General features: G+C 29.6%; 2 pseudogenes; one reads left to right on the top strand and one right to left on the bottom strand.

The window, feature by feature from the left end:
• Positions 1-3,253: 3,253 nt before the first annotated feature.
• On the bottom strand, positions 3,254-4,702 carry LOC130941079 (glutamine synthetase nodule isozyme-like; annotated as a pseudogene).
• A 566-nt stretch (positions 4,703-5,268) lies between these two features.
• LOC130974709 (isoleucine N-monooxygenase 1-like) overlaps positions 5,269-20,614 on the top strand; it is a 79,091-nt pseudogene continuing 63,745 nt past the window's right edge.

Raw genomic sequence — 20,614 nt, 5'->3', positions numbered from 1 at the left:
ATTATATATATATGTATATACAAAACGAAATACAATAAACTAAGACAAATGCAATTAAAACTCTAAAATACATGCAAATAGGAGAAAAAATGTAACTAACAATTCTAAAAGACATAGAAAATAATAGAAAAAATAAAATGTGAAAGCTTTTGGTATTAGAATTTTTCACCCAAAAAATGTCATTGAATGACCTTCCTACACTTAAAAAACTTGCACGGTCCTCCGTGCGCTTACTACGATAAGAGAGTCGCAGAGATTTAATGGATTACCACCTTCAGCTAGTGAAACTTTAGGCTGCTCTGACTGAGGAAGAAGCTTTTACCTACACTATTCGTTGTTGTGTTTTCCTTCTTTAACTTTCTTATAATTGGACAAGACACTTCTTTTTACATGCTAAAAATTAATCGGTATATATTTGTATAATTTTTTAAGTTTAACATACTTTTAATTTTGTTTTGTTTTTTCGTAAGTTTAACATTGCTCAATATAGAGATAATAATGAGCGTATTTCAAATGAAAGCAAAAGAGAACGAGGTTTTGAGTGATTGAGATTCATTGCCTGTGATATTGACAATGATTCTAATTGAGAATGATGAAGGGTTTTTCGATAAGTTATTATTGGACACATTCAAAATCTTGAGTTATCGTAGACTTGTTAAGCTCTCTGGTATAGAACCATTCAATTTATTCCCACCACGATACAATTCATATAAATCCGTTAAACTCTTGAATGAGGGAGAAATTGTCTCCGTCAAATTCATGCTTGTCAAATTCACGGTTCTGATGTTGTCCTTGTCATCACAGGTGATAAAATTCAAGTTTGACCGGAATTGTTTCTTCGCCACGATTGCACCAACAGAAATGGATAATAAAATACTTGAGCAACTTGAAGTAAAGTGATAACTCTGTGATCACAAGGTGCATAATGGTATAAACAGAATGCATTAGCAGTGAGATTTACCTTTGGAGTTCGAGTTTTATTAAACGAAGGAAGAGGATCCTGCAGTAAGGTGGAACTACAATTGTTTACTGATTGTCTGCAAGCAATAGATATTGCAAGCGTGTGCAATTGGATAAGTCTGGGATAGTACTTTTCTTCGAAGGTACTATCCCAAATTTATCCAATTGCACACACTTACAACATCTATTACTTGCAAACAATCGGTTAATAGGTGTAGTTTCACCAGGATCCTCTTTCTTTATTTAATAAGACTCAAACTCCAAAGATAAATTTCTCTGCTAATGAATTCTGTTTAGACCATCATGGGCCTTGTGATCACAAAGTCACTACTTTACTTCAATTTGCTCAAATATTTCATTATCCATTTATGTTGGCATAATCATGGTGAGGGAACAATTTCTACCAAATTTGGAATTTCATCACTTGTGATGACAATGACAATATCAGAATCGTGAATTTAACAAAATATCAACGGATCTGTATGGATTGTATCTTAGTGAGAATATTGAACGGTTTCATACCGAAAATTTGACAAGTCTACGACAACTCAAGATTTTGGATATGTCCAATAACAACCCATCTAAAAATCATCCACCATTCTTAACTAAAATCATTATCATTACCATGAACAATGTTTTTCTCTAGCAGTCTCACTCGCCCAAATCTTCGCTTTCTTTTACTTTTATTCTAAGAACGCTCATTATCATCCTAAAATCCTACTCGATATTGCAACATTCTTCTTTTTCATCATGTATGCGTGTGTCTTATTCACTAATAATGATAATGAGATAAATGATGAAAAAATTGTTTACCTCTTAAAATTTAAGAAAATCCTACACAATCTTTCTTCCAACTAGTTCTAACAGGTGTGAATCATATAATTACATTTTTTAAATAAGTAGATTTTCAATGTAATGCTTTCATGTCTTTTCTTCTGGAGTTCTGGAGTTAATGAGGGAGTTTTTGTACCGTTTTGTCTTTCTATATCATGTTATTTGAGTGCCTAATGCAGTAAACTTTCCACTCCTTTTGAGCGTCGAGATCGTTTAATTTTGAAAAAACAAAATAAAATAAATAAAGTTTCTGAGTAAATATGTATATAAAAATTATTGAATTAGAATATACTTATGGACATAGCCTTGCTTGAAATTTCTAATGCATCTCCAATGTTAGCAGCATCACTTGTTCTAGCAGGTGCATTGACTCCCATTGCAAATGTCTCCGTTGAAAACAAGACCTAGAAGAACAAAAGCCAGGAATCTATTAATCATATTAACAAAAGCCAGAAAACAGTTCTAGTATGGCCCCTGTTTCGTTTCATTTCATTTATTAATCATATTAATTCACTATAAAGGATTCCAGGAATCTATTAACTCAATAAATATATCAACTTTAGTTACACGATTTTAATTTAATCACAACTGTACTACTTTAATATTTTTAGTGTACTATGATTAAATTCATGATTATTTTAGGACTAATTAATATTTGCATAGAAACTGCTGATGAATCTTATATAAAAATTAAAATATGTTGTATAGATTTAATAAAAAAAATGAAAACTCATTCGTATATCAGCAGTATTATATGTTAATACAGGTCACGTTTTAAAAAATTACTCGTAGCCAACATATTAATAATGAGTACAAACATAAATATATTATAATTATACTTTTCATGTGTAGTTTCCAGAATTGAGATTCCTACCAAACAATTTTTTTATTGATTTCTTCTGGTTCATAGTATTAAACACTTTGATTATTTATATAGTAGTGAAAAAAATCAAATCAAGAATTAATTACAAAATTGTTTATCCAAGTATGCTTTTTAAATAATTAAATATTATAAATGCTTTTTTATATTGTGTAAAAAATAAGAAAAAAGGTTGATAAACACTAATAAATTAAAATATATATGTGGTAGGTGAATGGTGATCTAATCTTTGCTCATAGTCATAGGTACTATTAATGACATAAATTAAGGAAAATTCAATCCACACATGAGCGGACAATTGCTTAAAAGACAAAACAAATTACTAAGAGTTAGCAATTTGAGGCAACATAAAATGCAGTAATAGATGCAACCCTGCTTAAATTGAGACAAACTCAAAGAAAAAGGAAAATTAAAAAAGGATTAAAAAAGTTCATCAAAAAAGAAGATTAAAAAAATTAAAAAAAAAAGAAAAAGGAAAAGAAAGTTGGATTACCTGTGGCATGGGAATTTAATATTTCAGGCTATTTTTGGTTTGCATTTTTAGTTTTTGTTTTTTGAATTTTGAGAAAGAAAAGAGAGTAACAATAATAAATTAATATTTTTTATTTTCACATCTTTTTTTTAACAAAATTTTTAAAATAAAAAATACTGGAAATTAAATTGCAAACTATATACACCATGGTTCCTCAGAGGCTACATCAGGGTGACTGAAGATCTTGCAGCATTGTGTCTCTTGTTTGTAGGGATTGGCTCTCCAGCTGGGGTGTATGCATCACAATAACCTAAAAAAATATAGAATTTTTATTTATTTCATTTTTCAACCACAAGGTTAATGAATAGTTGACCCAATAATTGGGAAAAAAAATAAATTAAATTGAAACCAGCATTATTTACAAAATGAAAAAAAAAAAGAGACTTACAAAATGGGTCCTTGAAGATGGCTTGTGGGCTTGTTCAACACAAAAAGCAAATCCCACTCATCAGTTTCTTGTGAAAATAAAATATCAAAGGAAGGATAGGAGTGTACATAGAAAAGTAAAGTATATATTTTTTTTTAAGTTTTTAGTCCTCCAAATATTCTGACTTGCAAACACATCACAAGCTAACAAACAAAGAAAAACTAAAATCTAAAATTTAAATTTAAAAAAAAAGAAAGGTCATGGATCATACTATAGGGTGACTTCACTATCTTCCACCAGGAGCTTGACCAGTGCTAGAACCATCATAGTTCCATTTTGGAAGCTTTGGAGGACCACTCACTGGACCAGAGATCGTCTGTGTTTTTATTGAAACAGATAAAGAAATTAAGGTCAATTTTCACAAAGGAACAAATCAAAAGGATCACCATGAAAATTGATAGCTTTTCACACGTATCCACATGTGTGATTAAGCAACAAAAAATTAAAACTAAAAAGATTACCCTTGCTTTGCTTCTGATGTCCATGCCGGATCCACCAATCCTGTTTTTCACCACATCAAAAGCATTAAATATTTATACCAAGAACAGAGCAAAAAGAACCAAAAGAGAAAGTTTACAAAAATATCTCTGCTTTTTATGTATATGATGATTGATCTTTGATCCCATAAAATCATGGTACCAAAAGTAAGAAGAAGACGTTTCAAAAGAATAAGAAAAGGTATGAATTCATCCCAAAAAAGAGGTTCTGATTTTTATTTTTATTTTTTCGGGTAGAAACTTTTGGTCAAAGATTTCATAAAACCAGAGTCCCCTGTTTTCAAGAGGAAAAAACAGAGCCCCCTGTTTCAAACAACAAATTAAAAGATGAAAGTAAGATGTACGAAAAAAGCGAACCATATGTATTCAGCAATGATCTTCTGGGTGCCGGATTCGGAGAGGTTGAGGTTGATGAGATCTGAGAGCAAAGACATGGTTGCTAAGAGTGTGAAAGAAGCAAGAGTCAAAGACTAAGCAGATGAAGAGTGTAAACTCTAACTCTGGTTTGTGGTAGAGTGCATTAAACCCTCCCTTCTTATAAAAATTTGGAGTCAACAGTCAACTAAACAAATTATTTTGCAACTCTTTTTTTAAATACCAAATCAAGCTTAAGACTTGAGTTATATATCAAGTCATTTTTTTTATTTAACACATCTTTCTATAATTCCTTAATATAGGTATTTTAGGTCATGTTACTAACAAAATTTTACAAGGGAAAAAAACAACTAACTCATATTTATTAAATTTAAAATCATCACTCATTCTTTTCTACCAAATATTTATGAATACTAAGGTATTTTATTTTAAAGAGACGTATAAAAAAATTGAGAAAAAAAAATGATAAATAATCCTCAATATTTACCTAACATTTTAATTTTACACTCACAAGTTTAAGGTTTCAATTCCATTCCAAGAGTATGGAAATGGATTATCATTTTCCAAAAGGTTGAATTAAATATGTAAATTATTTTTCACTTATAAAAAGTGTCAAAAATAAATTTTTAAAAGATCATAATATTATTTTTTATATTTCATTTTATCAAGAAACTAAATTTATTCGCAAGTTTAATGCAAAGATAACTATAATCCATCGCTCTTCTGGATTTTTAGTCCAAGTTGTAGTGAATAGTGATGACTGATGGGAAATGAGGTTCCATATCACGTGGCTGCAGACTCTATAGAAGCATCTATGAAAGCAGCATCAGCATGTATATATTGTCTGCTATATGGGTGGGTCCATTTGAAAATTGATGACCAAAAAAAAGTAACATGTAATCAAGTAAGGGTCCATCTACTGTATAGATGTACTTTTGTACAGATTTATAGATTTTTATCTTTTATTGATTTAAAAGCGTGTCACTAAAAGTGTTGCTTAAAGAGAAAGTGTTACCCTTAATCGTTAACTTGGCTCTGATACCAATTTTTAAAATGTAATTTCTTTTTCAAAATTTCTATTAACTCTTCATATTTTGCTTCGAATAAGTTTATAATTTGTATAGATTTGGTTTATAATTTGCAATTTTATAATCAAAAGTATTGACCATTTCTATTACTAATTCTGATTTCATTTTTATAGTTTTTCAATCTTGTTTTAGTTTATAATATTCCTTTTTGCATGGATTATTGTATATAAAATCGTTTATCTGTTTGTCTTTTTCTTTAATATAATTTTTCAAATCCTCAAAAACTTCTTTTATTTCTACACTTTCTGTTGTTTCTAAATATCTTTTTAATTTTTCAACTTCATTCTCCATTTTTTCTTTCAACAGCTTTAATTCTTTTAGGTCATAATATGGTGTTCTAGGCATTTAAAGATTTTTTAAGTTTAGCTCCAACTTGTTTATATTTGTTTTTATTTCTATCCTTTTTTTATTATAAGGTCATTAATTTCAAACTGAAGATTATTTAATTCCCTTTTAATTTGTCATAGATTATTTTTAGAGCTTTAAATGCTCTTTGATTTATTTCAGAAAACTGTAAATAATTCAACCGATTTTCTCTTTCAAAGAGCTCTTGCTTCTTATCTTGATAGGTTACATATATTTTTTCTTTATTTATTGTCATAACTTAGTGTTTAGGGTTTCATTTAATTTTTTGACCTTTTTTGTTAATTCTTTTATTTCAGAATTTTCTTCTTTTATCTTTAACTTAGATAAACTTAACGGGCTATTAATTTTGGATTCTCTTATTTGAAAATTTGATGAAACTAATTTTCCTGATGGTTCTTTTAGTAAAAGAACTGAGTTTTCAATAGCTTTATATTTTGGTATTTCTGTCTTTACAATTTTCTGAAATAATTCATCGACATAAATTCTTTCTATTTTAAATATTATACTATGATGGCTATTTGTTAAAGCATAATTTATTGCATATGTAATTGAAAATGGTTCATCGTCTTGTTCCATTAGATTTTTTCTGTGAAATTTATAAGCCAAACTTATAGATCTTCCAAGATTTTCAGTTGATAAAGGTATAGCATATCCAAGATGGGTATTGAATTTAACATTTACGTTTGCCAAGTTTCCATGAACAATTCCAATTATTTGATCTATTGGGTCATCAGTAATTCTTTTGTCACAGATTGCTAAGCTTATTGGTGAATTAATTCCTTTCATATATGTAGATTTGATTAAGACTTGTATAGTACTAATATGAATCCATCCAATTTTAGATCTTTTTTATTGATCCTTAATTTTCTCAATCTGTTTACTCAATTCTTCATCATTTATCAAAGCTATTTCAAGTTCTTCATTGGCAGATTTTATCTTTATAGGGGTTTCAAGTTGAATTTTTCCATAGTATATTATATTTTTTCTATTAAAAACTTCTTTTAAAAGATTTTGTTTATTAAAATTTTCATTTGATTTGAGATTTAATTCTGTTTTTAGAACAGCCTGTTTTTCATTATCTAATAAGGCAGATAATCTATAATAATCAGATTCTTCCGTTAATTCTAAACTTTCTAAATAATTCATAACTATGAGATTAGGATAAAGGCGTACCTTTCTGGAGAAAAACTTCCTTTATTTAGAATATTTACATAAGATGTTTTTATCTCCAGAGGGGAGATTGTAGATACTAACTCCAGAGGGGAGTTTAGAATTGGTTTTTCCTAAGGGAATTCTTCTTCAAACTATAGAATCGCCTCGGCAGCTTCCTCCTTGCTCTCCTAGCATATGAGTACTCTTAGCCTCTTGCTTTCTATGGTTTGATGCCTTTTACAATTGCCTAAGCAACCTATTTATAATGGTTGGGTCTGATGGACAATTCCCATCCTTACCCTTCTTATGACGTCATTGCTTACGTCATTGTTTATTATCTTGCACCAGCTACATTGTTGGCGCTCTATGACCTAAGCGCTTACGTCACTATGCAATAATGTTGAGAGATGCTTCAGATGTGCTGTCCTCCTCTTTCATCATGTGACCTTCAGATGCATTGTCTTCTTCCTTTATCATGTGGGTTGATTCCATTTTATTATTGCTTTCTTCAGATAACTCTGAGACACATAGCTGGCACTTGTGGTCTTCTCTGTCTTTTATCAGATAGCAGAGATTCCTCTTTATCCCTTCGGGGAGCTTTTCTAGGAGTCCAGATAAGTTGTAGAATGCTGATTCAAATTCCACTAAGAGTCTCATCTCTCTTTCTTCAATTTCATTCCTTTTATTGGACACAAGTAAAGTATTTCTGCTTTTATAATTGATTCTTGTGTGAGATTCCCTTGTTATCTTTTGAGTTCTTTCGAAGACCCTTGCTAGTGTGCTGGCCAGTCTTCCTTCATGACTGTAGATTGTTAAATCTTGAACTTGATTAATTGGTTGAAAATTTCCTGGGAAGACGGACATGAAGATTACTTGATGTGCTGGAACCAAGCATTCTTCTTCTTCATTAAAAATAGGTTGACTATTCGTAAATTTTAGGGATATATCCCTTGAATTTACGTTGTCAATCATATTTTTAAATCTCTTTACTGCATCAATGAATCATGTAGGAAACTCACTAATAATTTTCAGATCATTAAAAATTAAAATTGTATCAATTAATCTATACTGGAAAAACTGATAGGTGTCAGATGGGGAAGCATCTGGAAATATAACCAGCTTTGTTAGCTGTTTTTTGGCAATAGGATAATATCCCAAGATTGTCCTTTTTTCTTCAGTCCAATTCAGGACTATGTTAAGGGTTTCTCTGAGATTTGATCTACAGACCCTTTTCTTTTCCTTGATTTCAGCCCTTGTAGGAATGTTTCTTATTATTCCTGTTCTCTGGATTTGAATTGGAGCTTTATCTGCTCTTTTTAGGGTTTGCTCTGGATGAAGAGCTTCATATTCCCTGAAAGATTCATTTGCTTCTTCCAGTGTTAAAAACCCTCCTTTATGAATTATCCTTGATTGATGTGTAAATGGTGCTGCTTTTTCCCAGGCATCATATACCCCTTTCACGGGGCCATTATAAATTACATAATATTTTTTATCTTGGGAGGATTTTTTGATAATTTCAGCAATTGTTTTATTTTCTGGAATTTTTTCTTCACCTGATTTGTCCACCACGCTTAGCTGGCTGAACTCTGATGGTTTTGGTTGTTGTGTTGATTTCATTGCTTCGATGGCCTTCTTTAGAGATTGGATCTGTGTCCTTATTTGCTGACAATGCTTGCATTTTTCAAGTTCTTTTTCGTATTTTTGAATTTCTTGATCTAATGCATTGTAGACGAACTCCATTCTCTTGTTAATGTATCTGCAATAACATTTTTGTCACCCTTGATATATTCAATTTTTATTGGATATTGTAACAAAAATAATTGCCATCTTACCAATCGTCCATGATTATAATCAACTTTTAAATTATATCGTATGAAACCTGTTAGGTAACTTGAATCTGTCCTTAATGTAAATTCTCTGGGTAGTAAATCAATTTTCCATTTCTTAAGAGATTTAATTGCTGCTAGAGTTTCCTTTTCATGAGTGGTATATCTCTGTTCTGTTGGAGTAAAAGTCCCTGAAATATACCTGCAAAGTAATTCCTTTGGGAAATATTTAGAATCTAGTGATTCTTTTTCTTGTTCCAAACTTTTTATAGCTTTCTTAGCTTTTAGACATCCTGACCAAGTTATGTCTGAAGCATCTGTTTCTACTATTAAGTAGTCATTTTCTTCTGGAATATAAAGTTCTGGAAGTTTTTCACAAAGTTCTTTAATTCTTTGAATTTGCATACTATCGTTTTCATCCAATTTCTATTCTTTTTTAGTACTTATTTTTGGAAATAAACTTTTAGTGTATTCTGTTATATTCTTTAAAAATCCTTGATCGGAAATATAATTTATACACCCTAGAAATCTTTGTAATTGTTTTCTATCTTCTATTTTATTAGGAAATAAATTTACCTTTTCTAGAACATTTGGTTGAAGTTTTAGCTTACCTTGAGTAGATAGAATTAATCCAAGAAACTCTATTTCTTGTTTTGCTATTCTTGCTTTCTTTTTGCTAAGAACTAATCCTTTTTCTTTACATCTTTCTAAAACTATTAATAATTTTTGAAGATGATCTTCTTTATCCTGTTTTGTAAAAATTAGTATATCATCAATGTACACTAAAACAAATTCATTTAATTCTTTTAGATTTTCTTCCATAAATCTTTGATAAATACCTGGGGCTTGTTTTAATTTGAATGGTAATACATTCCATTCATAGAGCAACACACTTGTTGATTCTTTTGTTGGACAAGTAAAAGCAGTTAATTTCTTTGTTTCTTCGTCTAAACGAAGTTGCCAATATCCTGATTTTGCATCAAGAGATGAAAACCAAGTTGCTCCTTTGATTTTTTCTAAAATAGAATCTTTTCTTGGAAGTTTATGAGCATCACCAATGGTTGCTTTGTTCATCTTCTTATAGTTAATAATCATTCTTCGTTTTCCCCTTTTAATTTCATTATTATTTTCGACATAAAAGGCTGGAGCCGCATGAGGACTTTTACTTAATCTTATAATTCCTTTTTCCAAAAGATCTCTACATTCTAATGAGAACTCTTCTCTATCTCTTGCGGAATAAGGAATTCTATTTGGAACATTTATCTCTTTTGTAGGATCTTTTAATTTAATGCTTATTAATTCGTTATTTGTATTTTTAACATCTAAAGGATTTTCAGCACAAATTTCATCCAAAAGTTCTTCTATCTTTATTTCAAGATTATTTTTCGGAATATTTATCTGAAAGTATAAATTTAAATAACATGTCTCTAAGATAGAAAATATTTTAAATTTTAGAATCTTGTCTATAGTAGTAGTTGGTATTTTTATACATTTTGATTTTTGATTTATTGAAGAATCGTGTGGGGCTTTTAAAACTATATATGTTAATTCTTGAATGAATGGATGATATAGCTTTAAAAAGTTATTTCCTATGATAAAATCCATTCCAGAATCTAACATATATAGATGGAACAATGAACCTATAATTTTGAATAAAAATTTCAACCATCTCTGCTTTTTGGTCAATTTTATGTATTGATTTGTCAGCTATTCTAACTCTTAATGGTTTCTTTAATTTTTTCTAATCAAGTTTTATATTTGAACTAGCAAAGCATTGTGTTGCCCCAGAATCTATGAAAGCATTTATAAAATTTTTTGTTATTTTTATAGTAATAAATGTAGCATTATTACTCAGTCTCTGAGTCTGTTTCCGAGACATATTCAAAAATATAATCTAAGTTATCATCAGATTCTTCTAATGGTTCCATGAAACAAGACTTAGCAATTTCTATTTGTTTAGTAAGATCCTTTTTATCCTTCTTTTTCGGGCATTCATTTGCGTAGTGTCCTTCTTATTGGCAATACCAACATTTACAATTTTCTTTTTTATTCGGGCAATAGCTATTTCTTTGTCTTTTGTTTTTATTGTTATTTTCTTTTCTAAAATATCACTTTTTTCTCTAGTTTGGATAGTATTTTCTTTTTCTAAATTGATATTTTCTTTTTCTTTGAAAATTTTTATTAAGACCATATTTTTGAGGTATCTCTTCATTATCCTGACAGCAAATTCTAATTATATTTGCAAATCTTTTTTGAGTTGCTTCTTGCATACAACGTTCTTTTATTTCCTCTCTTATTGCAGAGGTTGCTCCACCAAAAGTATTTTCAATTGTTCCTCTATTTATTTCTCTTATAAATCTTCCCATTATAAATTTATTAGCAGGATATGGAAGTTTTGTTATGTACATACTAAGATAATGTTTTTTATCTTCTTCTTTTAATTTATAATAATGTATTCTATATTCACATATATAAGATTTCACATTACATAAATCATATATCTGAATATTAGCTAAATGGTTTTTTGCTTCTTGATATTCTTTATTATAGACTTCTTGTCTATGATCTATAATATTTTTTCCAAAAAATTCTTTATATAGAATCATCATATATATATATCTTATCATAAGCTGTTGTTTTTGTTTCTAATTCTTCTATTATTTGGTTTTCTATTGATGTCATATAATCTCTTATAGTTCCTTTAGTATGAAACCCTATGTAATTCCAAATGTCTCTTCCAGACAATTCACTAAGTTTTGGATTAGTAAAGGCTTCTAATAAGAAGGAATTTAACCAGTTTCGAAAATTTCTTTTTCGTTCTTTTGCAGTCTAAATCGAGCATTCTTTCTCCTTCCATTTCCTGGATTTTAGGAACGTATTTTGATGGTATTTTTGTATATCTTGAATCTTTATTTATAAACCCCTTTTTAAAAGCATAATTATCAAAACCTGTTTCCCATTTAAATTGAGATTGATTATCCTTAGACGTTCCAGCTTCATTTTTTACTTGTATTGGAATTGCTGGTTCTTCGTCACTTGAATAATCTAGAATGTGTTCTTCATTTTCTATATTTTCAGAATTAACTAACTCTTCTTCTATTTGAAAACCATGTTCCATATATTATTTCTTGAGCCATTTTTAATTGTTTAAAAAGCATTGTAACTTCTTCTAATTTTTCTTCAATATTCATAATTTCAATGGTGGTTTTACTTTTAGATCTGTTATGTTGATTATATTTTGAAATTTTTCTTCTTTGGGATTCTCTTTTTCCTTATCTCTTTAAAATTTTATACATACTAATATTTCTTCGAGCATATCTACTATGGAATTTAATTGTGGGTTGAAGGTATGATAAAGATGAGGAGAATCATTTCCATGGTAACATTTTTTAGAAATTCCGTGTGAAAAATAAGTTTTTTCAGGTTTTTGAAGTCCTTCAATAAAACTTATAGTAAAATAAAGATTTTGAGAAAAATCATTTTGTATTGATTTTAAGAATTCGGTGTCATTACAGTTAACATTAGTTAAAATCATTAATTTTTGATCTATTAATTTTGATAACTTAATTATTTCTTCTCTTAAATCTTCTAATTTACTTTTTTCCATTAGGTGACGCTTTTCTTTGTGAAGAGTTACGGTTTTGAATGAAAAGTGTAGCTTTAGGATATGTGGTTTAGATTTTGCCACATAGTCAAATCTTTAAATCTGTACAGATTTAGATCTGTACCATATAATTTCCTATCAAGTAATCAACTATAATGATTAAATTAGCAAAATCTAATTGTAGGCTACGTCGGTAGACAATAGTAGAGATTCCCACTTGAATAAAATAATGCAAAGAAGGATATTTTCCATTTTGTACCTCAGAGAAAAGGATCTTAAATTTAAATTGGCGAGAAAGGAACAGAGGCACATGTGTCGATTCAGACAGACTGCGTTTGTTTTGTGTATCTTTTAATACATAAATACAGAAACATAGACACTAAAAATACAGACACAATAAGATATAAATATTTTAAATTTGTTTGATATACAAATACAAAACAGAAGACACAAATCACAATCATATTAAATTTTAATCTTACCCTTATTATAAAGTATTATCAATATCACCACTACGTAACTACTATCTAAACCAAACTACCATCATTAACAATCAATCACCATCTTAATAAAAAAATAACTACCAATAACAATCTAAAACTAAATAATAAATTTAATCCAATAAATATCAACAAAAAAATTCAATCTAACAAAATTAATATAAAATTATTTTAACAAAAATTCAAACAAATAAAAAATTAAATTATACAAAAACAAAAAAATACTGGCAGAAGGGATAATGGATCTAAAACATAGTAACAAAGTACGGATCTAGAAACACAGTGTGCGGAAGAACGGATCTGAAAAGATGGTGACAGACGAGAGAACGGTACCCAAATCTGGATTGTTAACACGAGAAGTGAAGCAGAGGCAACAACGACAAAAGGTGATGGCGGCAAAGAGACAACCGTGAAGAGACAAAAAAAATGAGGGAGGAGAAAAAGGAGGAAGGGATGGGGTGGTAGTGGTGGTCTGGGTGGAAGAAAGGAAGGAGAGGCCGTGGTCTGAGTGGAAGAAAGGCGGTGGAAAGAAAGGAAGAAGAGAGGCGGCAGTGATTTGGGTGGGTGGAAGGAAAGGAGGAAGAGAGGCGGGGTACGACGGGAGGAGAGGTGATCGGAGTGACAAGAAGAAAAGATGAGAGGTTAAAGTCTGTATTTTGGAAGTGGAGGAAAAAATGGATGAAAGGAGATTGAGAAAGGAGAATAATTTCAAGAGTAACTATGAAAATTAAATGTTAAAAATAATGTGTCTATGTCTCAAGTTTAGTGTTCCACCCCCTTCCTGCTATACACAAATTTTATGCCTTTGTGTACCTTTGTGTCTTCCCATATCTATCAGAATTTTGTGTCTTACTAACCAAACGAAGAACATGTACTTCCGTGTCTATATCTTGGATAGACACACCCACTAACCAAACACACGCACAAAGTTGTATTGTATTGTACATGATGACTCAGGAACTCAAAATCAAACTCATTGTAATTTGGACCCTCCGATGACATCTACATCATCCATCACACAAAAATACATAAATTAGATGCCACAATAATTGAAAAGGTCAATTCAACATGATTCCCATTGCATTATTAGGTTTGATGAGTAAATCCGCAGAATGGTCCTCCAAATTGGGCCCGTGCACCAATGTTGTCCCTCAATTTCTAAATGCTCTAAATGCACTCTCCAATTTGAGCTCCGTGCGAAATTCTAGTCCTGCCACTCAATTCCGACATGACTCAACAGCAGAGCGCTGAGCTGGCGGTTCCACTCCCTCTACGTATGCTTCATCACTCTCCACCATCACCATCGTTCCTCCTCTTCTCCCAACGGATCCATTACCCTTCTCTTTTCTTCCAATCCTCATTTCCCTTTCTCCGTTCCTCAAGCATTATAGCCCTTTCCATTGGCCTAAGGCTGAACCACCATCGCGAGCCACCATAGCCTCCACCATTTGCGACCACCGCGTCCAACCCCCTCCCTCTATCCTCTCCTTCCCCGTCAGGTCCAGAAACGTCGAGCTTTCTTCCTGGCAAACCACTTTCGCCGGGCCCGAGCTTACTATCACCGCCAATCTGCCATCTTCATCACCCACTTCCACGCACCAAACCCCAGCCCTATCGCAGCTTCCAGCATCTCCATCGCCACCACCATCACCTCTGGCCTTTACCCAGCGCTACCACATCTTCCTTTCCCATTTTCTCTTCTTAGCTAAAGAGTCGGGTACCTTCATCTTTGTTCCTCATCACCGAACTACTGCTACCGCAATAACCGCTGCAACCACTACTCTGCCGGTGTCCTATCCTTGTCTGCTTCTCCTTGTCATTTCCATCACCCATGATGACTAACCCTCCTCTCCTTTCTCACGTTTTGGTTTGCCTTCTTTCCCTGTCTGACCACCTCAACTTCCCCTATTAGTTTAGGTTTATTTAGAATTTAGTTTTAATTTTCACCAGTTTTAGGCTTAGTTTAGTTTAATTATCTGTTTTAATTGATTTTAGGTGATTATGATAGGTTAATTTAGTTTGTTGGATTCTGATTGTTGCTGAAAGTGTATGAAAATATTCTCCAAGCTTGAGGAAGAAGAGAAAAGAAGAGAGGAAAAAGAAAAGAGAAAGGGTTGCGACAGTGGTTCTAAAGTAGTGATCTGAAGGCTGGTGAACTAAGAGAAGGAAAGGCTGCAATGCTTGAGGAAGGGAGAAAGGAAAGGAGGATTGGAAGAAGAGAGAAAGGTAGTTGCTCCGTTGGGAAAAGAGGAGGAACGATGGTGATGGTGGAGGGTGATAAAGCCCACGTGGAGGTGGTGGAACCGCCAGCTCAGCACTCCGACTGCTGAGTCATGCCGGAATTGGGTGGAAGGATAAGGATTTTGCACGAAGATCAAATTAGAGGGTACATTTAGAGCATTTAGAAACTGAGGGACAACATTGGTGCACGAACCCAATCTAAAAAACTATTTTAGGAATTTACTCTAGGTTTGATTCGAGGCGATGAAAAACAAGGGAGGGCCCCTCCTATTAAATTTAATTCAAGATATATTATGGTTCTTTAACTTGATTGAAAGTTTAGTGAAAAAGTTGATAAATGCATACACCAAAGTAATTGATGGGATAAATGGAGTAGTAGGTAACTGCCACTAATGAGTGTGGTTCTTCGTGTGTTTCAATAAATCTGAAGCGAGAAATTATCTTGTGCAATAAAGAAAATGTCTGATGCATTGAACTGAACCGCACATACATTTAAATGTTATCTATGTACAGAATTAGATTCACTAAAGATTTGCTTTCCCATATAATTGTTTCTTTGACTATGTTTGCTGAGCCACATGCCATCATAAACCTGCCTTCTATATCTCAATTAGTGAAACACCCACGCATCTCATAGCTAACCTTGTCCTCTTCCTAAATTTTAAATACCACTGGCTAATAAAAATGAGTTCTATAATATCTTTGTTATAGTAACTGAATTGTCTAATTTATTTTTTAAAATAAAAAATAAAATTTTAAAATAAAAAATAAATCATATAAAATTTATTAAATATTATTTATTTAATTTTTTTAGTAACTTAGGTATAATGTAATAGGCACTATAACATTTATCGCGGCTCATTCTTAAACGCTCCTTACTAAGTATGGAGTACTGCACACTTTATGAATTCGTTAAATCTAAACTCTTCATTTGTTATATTTTATTTGAATGGTCTGAATTTAAAAAGGTAACCTGTTAATCAGGTTAATTATTTTTTACAAGTTTTAGAATTTTGTTATAAGTCTCAGATATTGGGCTAAAGTTCAAAATAAAAAAATAGTATATAAATATTAAAAACAACATGTCTATAAAAAAATTGTTGGACTTTAGAATTAAAATAAATAATACATAAAAATAAGTTAAAAATTCATGTACTAAATCTAGAAAAAAATTTAAATAATATTAAAATTTAAATAAATTTTATTTTGTGTAAAATAAAATTATAATATTGAATATAAACACAATGATAAAAAATTGTGTTATATATATATATTATGTATATAATATTAAAATTTAAATATATTTTATTTTATGTGAAATAAAATTATAATATTAAACATAAACACAATGATAAAAATTTTTGTGTTATATATATATATATATATATATATATATATATATATTTTTTTTATTTTGTGAGAAACAAAATTAAAACATTAAATATGAATAGAATAATAAAAGATATTGTATTATATTAATTTAATTAAAAAAACCATATATATAACATAAAAAACAAACAAACATATAATAATTTTATTTTGTGCGAAACAAAAATTCATATAATTTTTTATTAACAATTTTTTTTATTGAAATATGTCATTTTACTATATTTATAATATATTATTTGGGATAATTATATTATTTTAGTTAATATATATTATTTAAAAAATATTTAAAATTTATTATTTTGTATTAAGAATATTATTAAAAATATATTGTTGGTTTTTCTTAAAATAATACTTTCTTTTCTTTGGTTCAAATACTATGATAATAAAAATTTTTTACGTAATTGTGTCTACTCAATAAATATTATATTCATTTATTTCTATATAGTATGTAAAAGAAATAATTAATGTTTAAAAAAATTAATAAAAAAAAGAAGTATTCTTTTTTTTACCAACTTTTAGGTGAATATAGAGACTATGTCATTTGAATTATAACTCGTTGACAAAGAAAGAAATATTTTTAATTATATTTAAATAGAATAATTATTTATTAGGCTAGTTCTTATACAAATAAAATTTTTTCTTAGTTTTATATCTGTAATATTTTATACCAATTAACTTCAAAATTTAATTATTTTTTGAATAAATTAATAAAAAATAATACAAATAATTGTTTAAATAAAATTATATTTTAATTTTTCATTCTATTACGTACAAGTTGAGGATAATTTGAAATAAAAGATAATGAACTTGTTATAACTGTCATGTATTTTGTGCTTTGACTGCGTCATCATCTGAGAATTATGGCGCCTTCATGGAGACCGGTTCTTCTACAGAATCAGTTTGGAGTTAGCCAACTAGCAGCAGTGACAGACAGCGTCTTCCTTTTCTGTGGCAGCAATTTTTTCGGCTTTGAAGGTCCATTTATGGTAGAGGTGGAATGGAGTAGGTTCAAGAGTATCAAAATCTGTGGTTAGACAGAACAATAGTAAAAACACCTGCTAGTAAACAAAACAGTGAAAATAACAAAACAGTGAAAATGCTTGAAGACATCACATCAGTAATAACAGAATAACGGAGGAATTCGATTAAATTTTTTTGAGTATTTTTTTAGTATTTTTGAGTATTAACTTGTGATAGTAGGTTAACTTTTAAAGAGTACTACACTTCCTACTTTATCTGGAGTGCACTAATAAAATAGGAAACACTTCACATGCGCCATGATACGGTACTAGAGTTTCAGAAGTCCATGTACTAAAGTTGTTTGTAAATTTTTATCTCTTAGCAGTTTGCTGAATTACCAATTCACCCCACTAGCTAATTCACCCCGCATCTGTTTTAACATATATGCTTTTCTATGAGATGCATTATAATTTTATTAGTTTTCCGAAGATAAAAAATAATAACCTATCCACTTTAATTTGACTTTTACTTCCATTAAATTTATAAAATGAAAAATAAGTTAAACCGGAAAAAGTTTGCGATAAAATTTATAAACATCGCAATAAGATATGTCAATAAATTAACTACATTAAAAACTAAACTAAACACAATCCTTTTTTATTTAGTTCTTGTTATATATGAAAACTAAATTAAGTACATTAATTCTATTCTTGTTAGGTATCAAAACTGAATTATATAGCAAAAATAATTTTTTTTGTTTTGTTTATCCAAACAGTATCCCCCAACTCGACAGGTTAAGGACTAATCTGTCGCGAATTTGAGCTCTATTTAAGGGTCTGCCGCTGACCAATAAATTGCTGCATGCACAAGGCGGAGTTCGAATTCCCAACACTTATTTAAGTGGACGAGTGAGCTGACCACTCGACCAACCCAAGTTAGTTATATAGCAAAAATAATTTAATACATTCAAACAAATTCATAATATCCCTAAACCTTCAAAAAACGGAACTAATTTTTCGGAATCATCACTTTTGATATATAACAAAAACTAAGTAAAAAGACTGTGTTTAATCTTTTTTCCTTGATATATGTCATTGTATTTTTTTTTTTCGCAATTTTTTTTCAGTCTCAATTCTGAATTTCTGATTTTATAAATTTAATTTCTTTTTTTGGTTTGATCAACTTAGGCATATAAAAAGAACACTTTCCTTTAACATAACGAGTTATGAGCCATCAAAATAATAAATATCCCATTTCTAAAAAATAAACCGTCTGATAAGCCCACTTCAATTTCTATTCTTTATTTACAATTACAATTAAGTCGCTATAATTTTTTCCTTTTTAATGGGATCTTTACACTACTTTTTAGATACTTTCTAGTGTAAAGATATCAAAGTTAAATACATATTTCTCTACAAATTAAAGATATCTATAATTAAGAACTTAATTAAATTTTTAATCACATATTTTTTTGAAAAATATTCCATTCATTTTAACATTTTTAACATGAAAATTAAAAAATACCTAATTACAAAATTAAAATCAGTATAAAGATCCAATTAAAAAAAAGTAAAATATTTGATAAACTTATAGAGACTATCAAAATAATTAAATCTTTAATAAATAATGATAAAGGCTGATTTGTTGAATTTTTTGGACAAATTTTAACATAGGAATTGGTTTATCTAAAAAAAATTAGAGACTCATTTGATTATTAAATTGTTTGATGAAAAATTCTTAGACATTGATTTGTAATATATATATATAATGATACTTATTTTTCGAGGGAGGAACTTAATAGAAAAATACAAAGAACCAAAGAGATCAACGCTCAGGAGGCAACTTTGTAGTTACTATATATCTCCAGACCCCAAGGCACTTTCACAATCTATTCAAAGATGCAGTAAAGGTTTGTCCTTTTCTTTAGTATTTCTTACTATTTATTTTTATAATTTCATCTAACTTTTGTTTACCTTCTTAACATTTAAAAATTAGTATTTAAATTTTACACTAAATAAAAAATATGAAAAATTCTTAAAATATATATATGTTTTTACTTGGAAGTGAAATATATAAACTTTTAAATTATAAAAAATTTAATATAATTAAAAGACCAACAAAATAATTAACCTTTGTACGAAGACATTCAAACATAATTTATCTCACTTTTCATTTTTTTTTTTCAAAAGCCAAAAGTTTATAGTAGTGCAGGCAGGGTGCAGCAACTAGCAAGATAGGACACAAGAGACAAGTCGGGTACCCTATGCATTGAGATTATAGACCGGACCCTCATATTATCATTAAGATTGGATGTCGACCACTTTATCTTTTTGTTCTTGGTGAATGCTATTAGTGCCTATAATGTGGTGCCTATTTACTAAAAAAGGTTAAAAGTTATTATTTTATTTAAAAGATATAAAAATAAATAATTTTTAAAAAATCAAAACTTATTACAAAAATAAATTAGGCAATATTTAAGCAAAAACTCATAGACACCATAGAATTGACCTTTGTTCTTTTCAAGAAATGGTGGGATCTGGAGAAAGATTGGATGCAACTATGCTCTCTATCATCTATCATGTGAAACTTCAGAAAAATATCAAATTAGAAATTAGAAAATGACTTCCTCACATTTTTCTTTATGCAACGCAATTGAAAGAGATGGTTGAAAATTTGGCCAAACAGCCCAAAATAAAAATATTAATCGGAACTACGGAGAAAGACAAATTTTGAAAAATTAGGAAATAAGACAAATTTTGAAAAATTAGGAAATAAATAAAGGGCGCATTTTTTAAAACTATAACATAGAGGCTACAAAAGGAAAAAAAACTATAATGGAATAAATTAATTGTGAAGCCAAAGAATTCATAGAAAATGCAAGTAATCTAGTTTAAGAGTATTTGTGGGGGAAAAAAAAGAGTAAAGGAAAATTACCAGAAAAGAGAAACTGAAGTAGCACTAGTAGTAGTAGAAAGTAATTAAC

The sequence above is a fragment of the Arachis stenosperma genome, chromosome 1, assembly GCF_014773155.1.
Source record: "Arachis stenosperma cultivar V10309 chromosome 1, arast.V10309.gnm1.PFL2, whole genome shotgun sequence".
NCBI lineage: Eukaryota > Viridiplantae > Streptophyta > Magnoliopsida > Fabales > Fabaceae > Arachis > Arachis stenosperma.
This window is presented reverse-complemented; position numbering and strand designations above follow the sequence as displayed.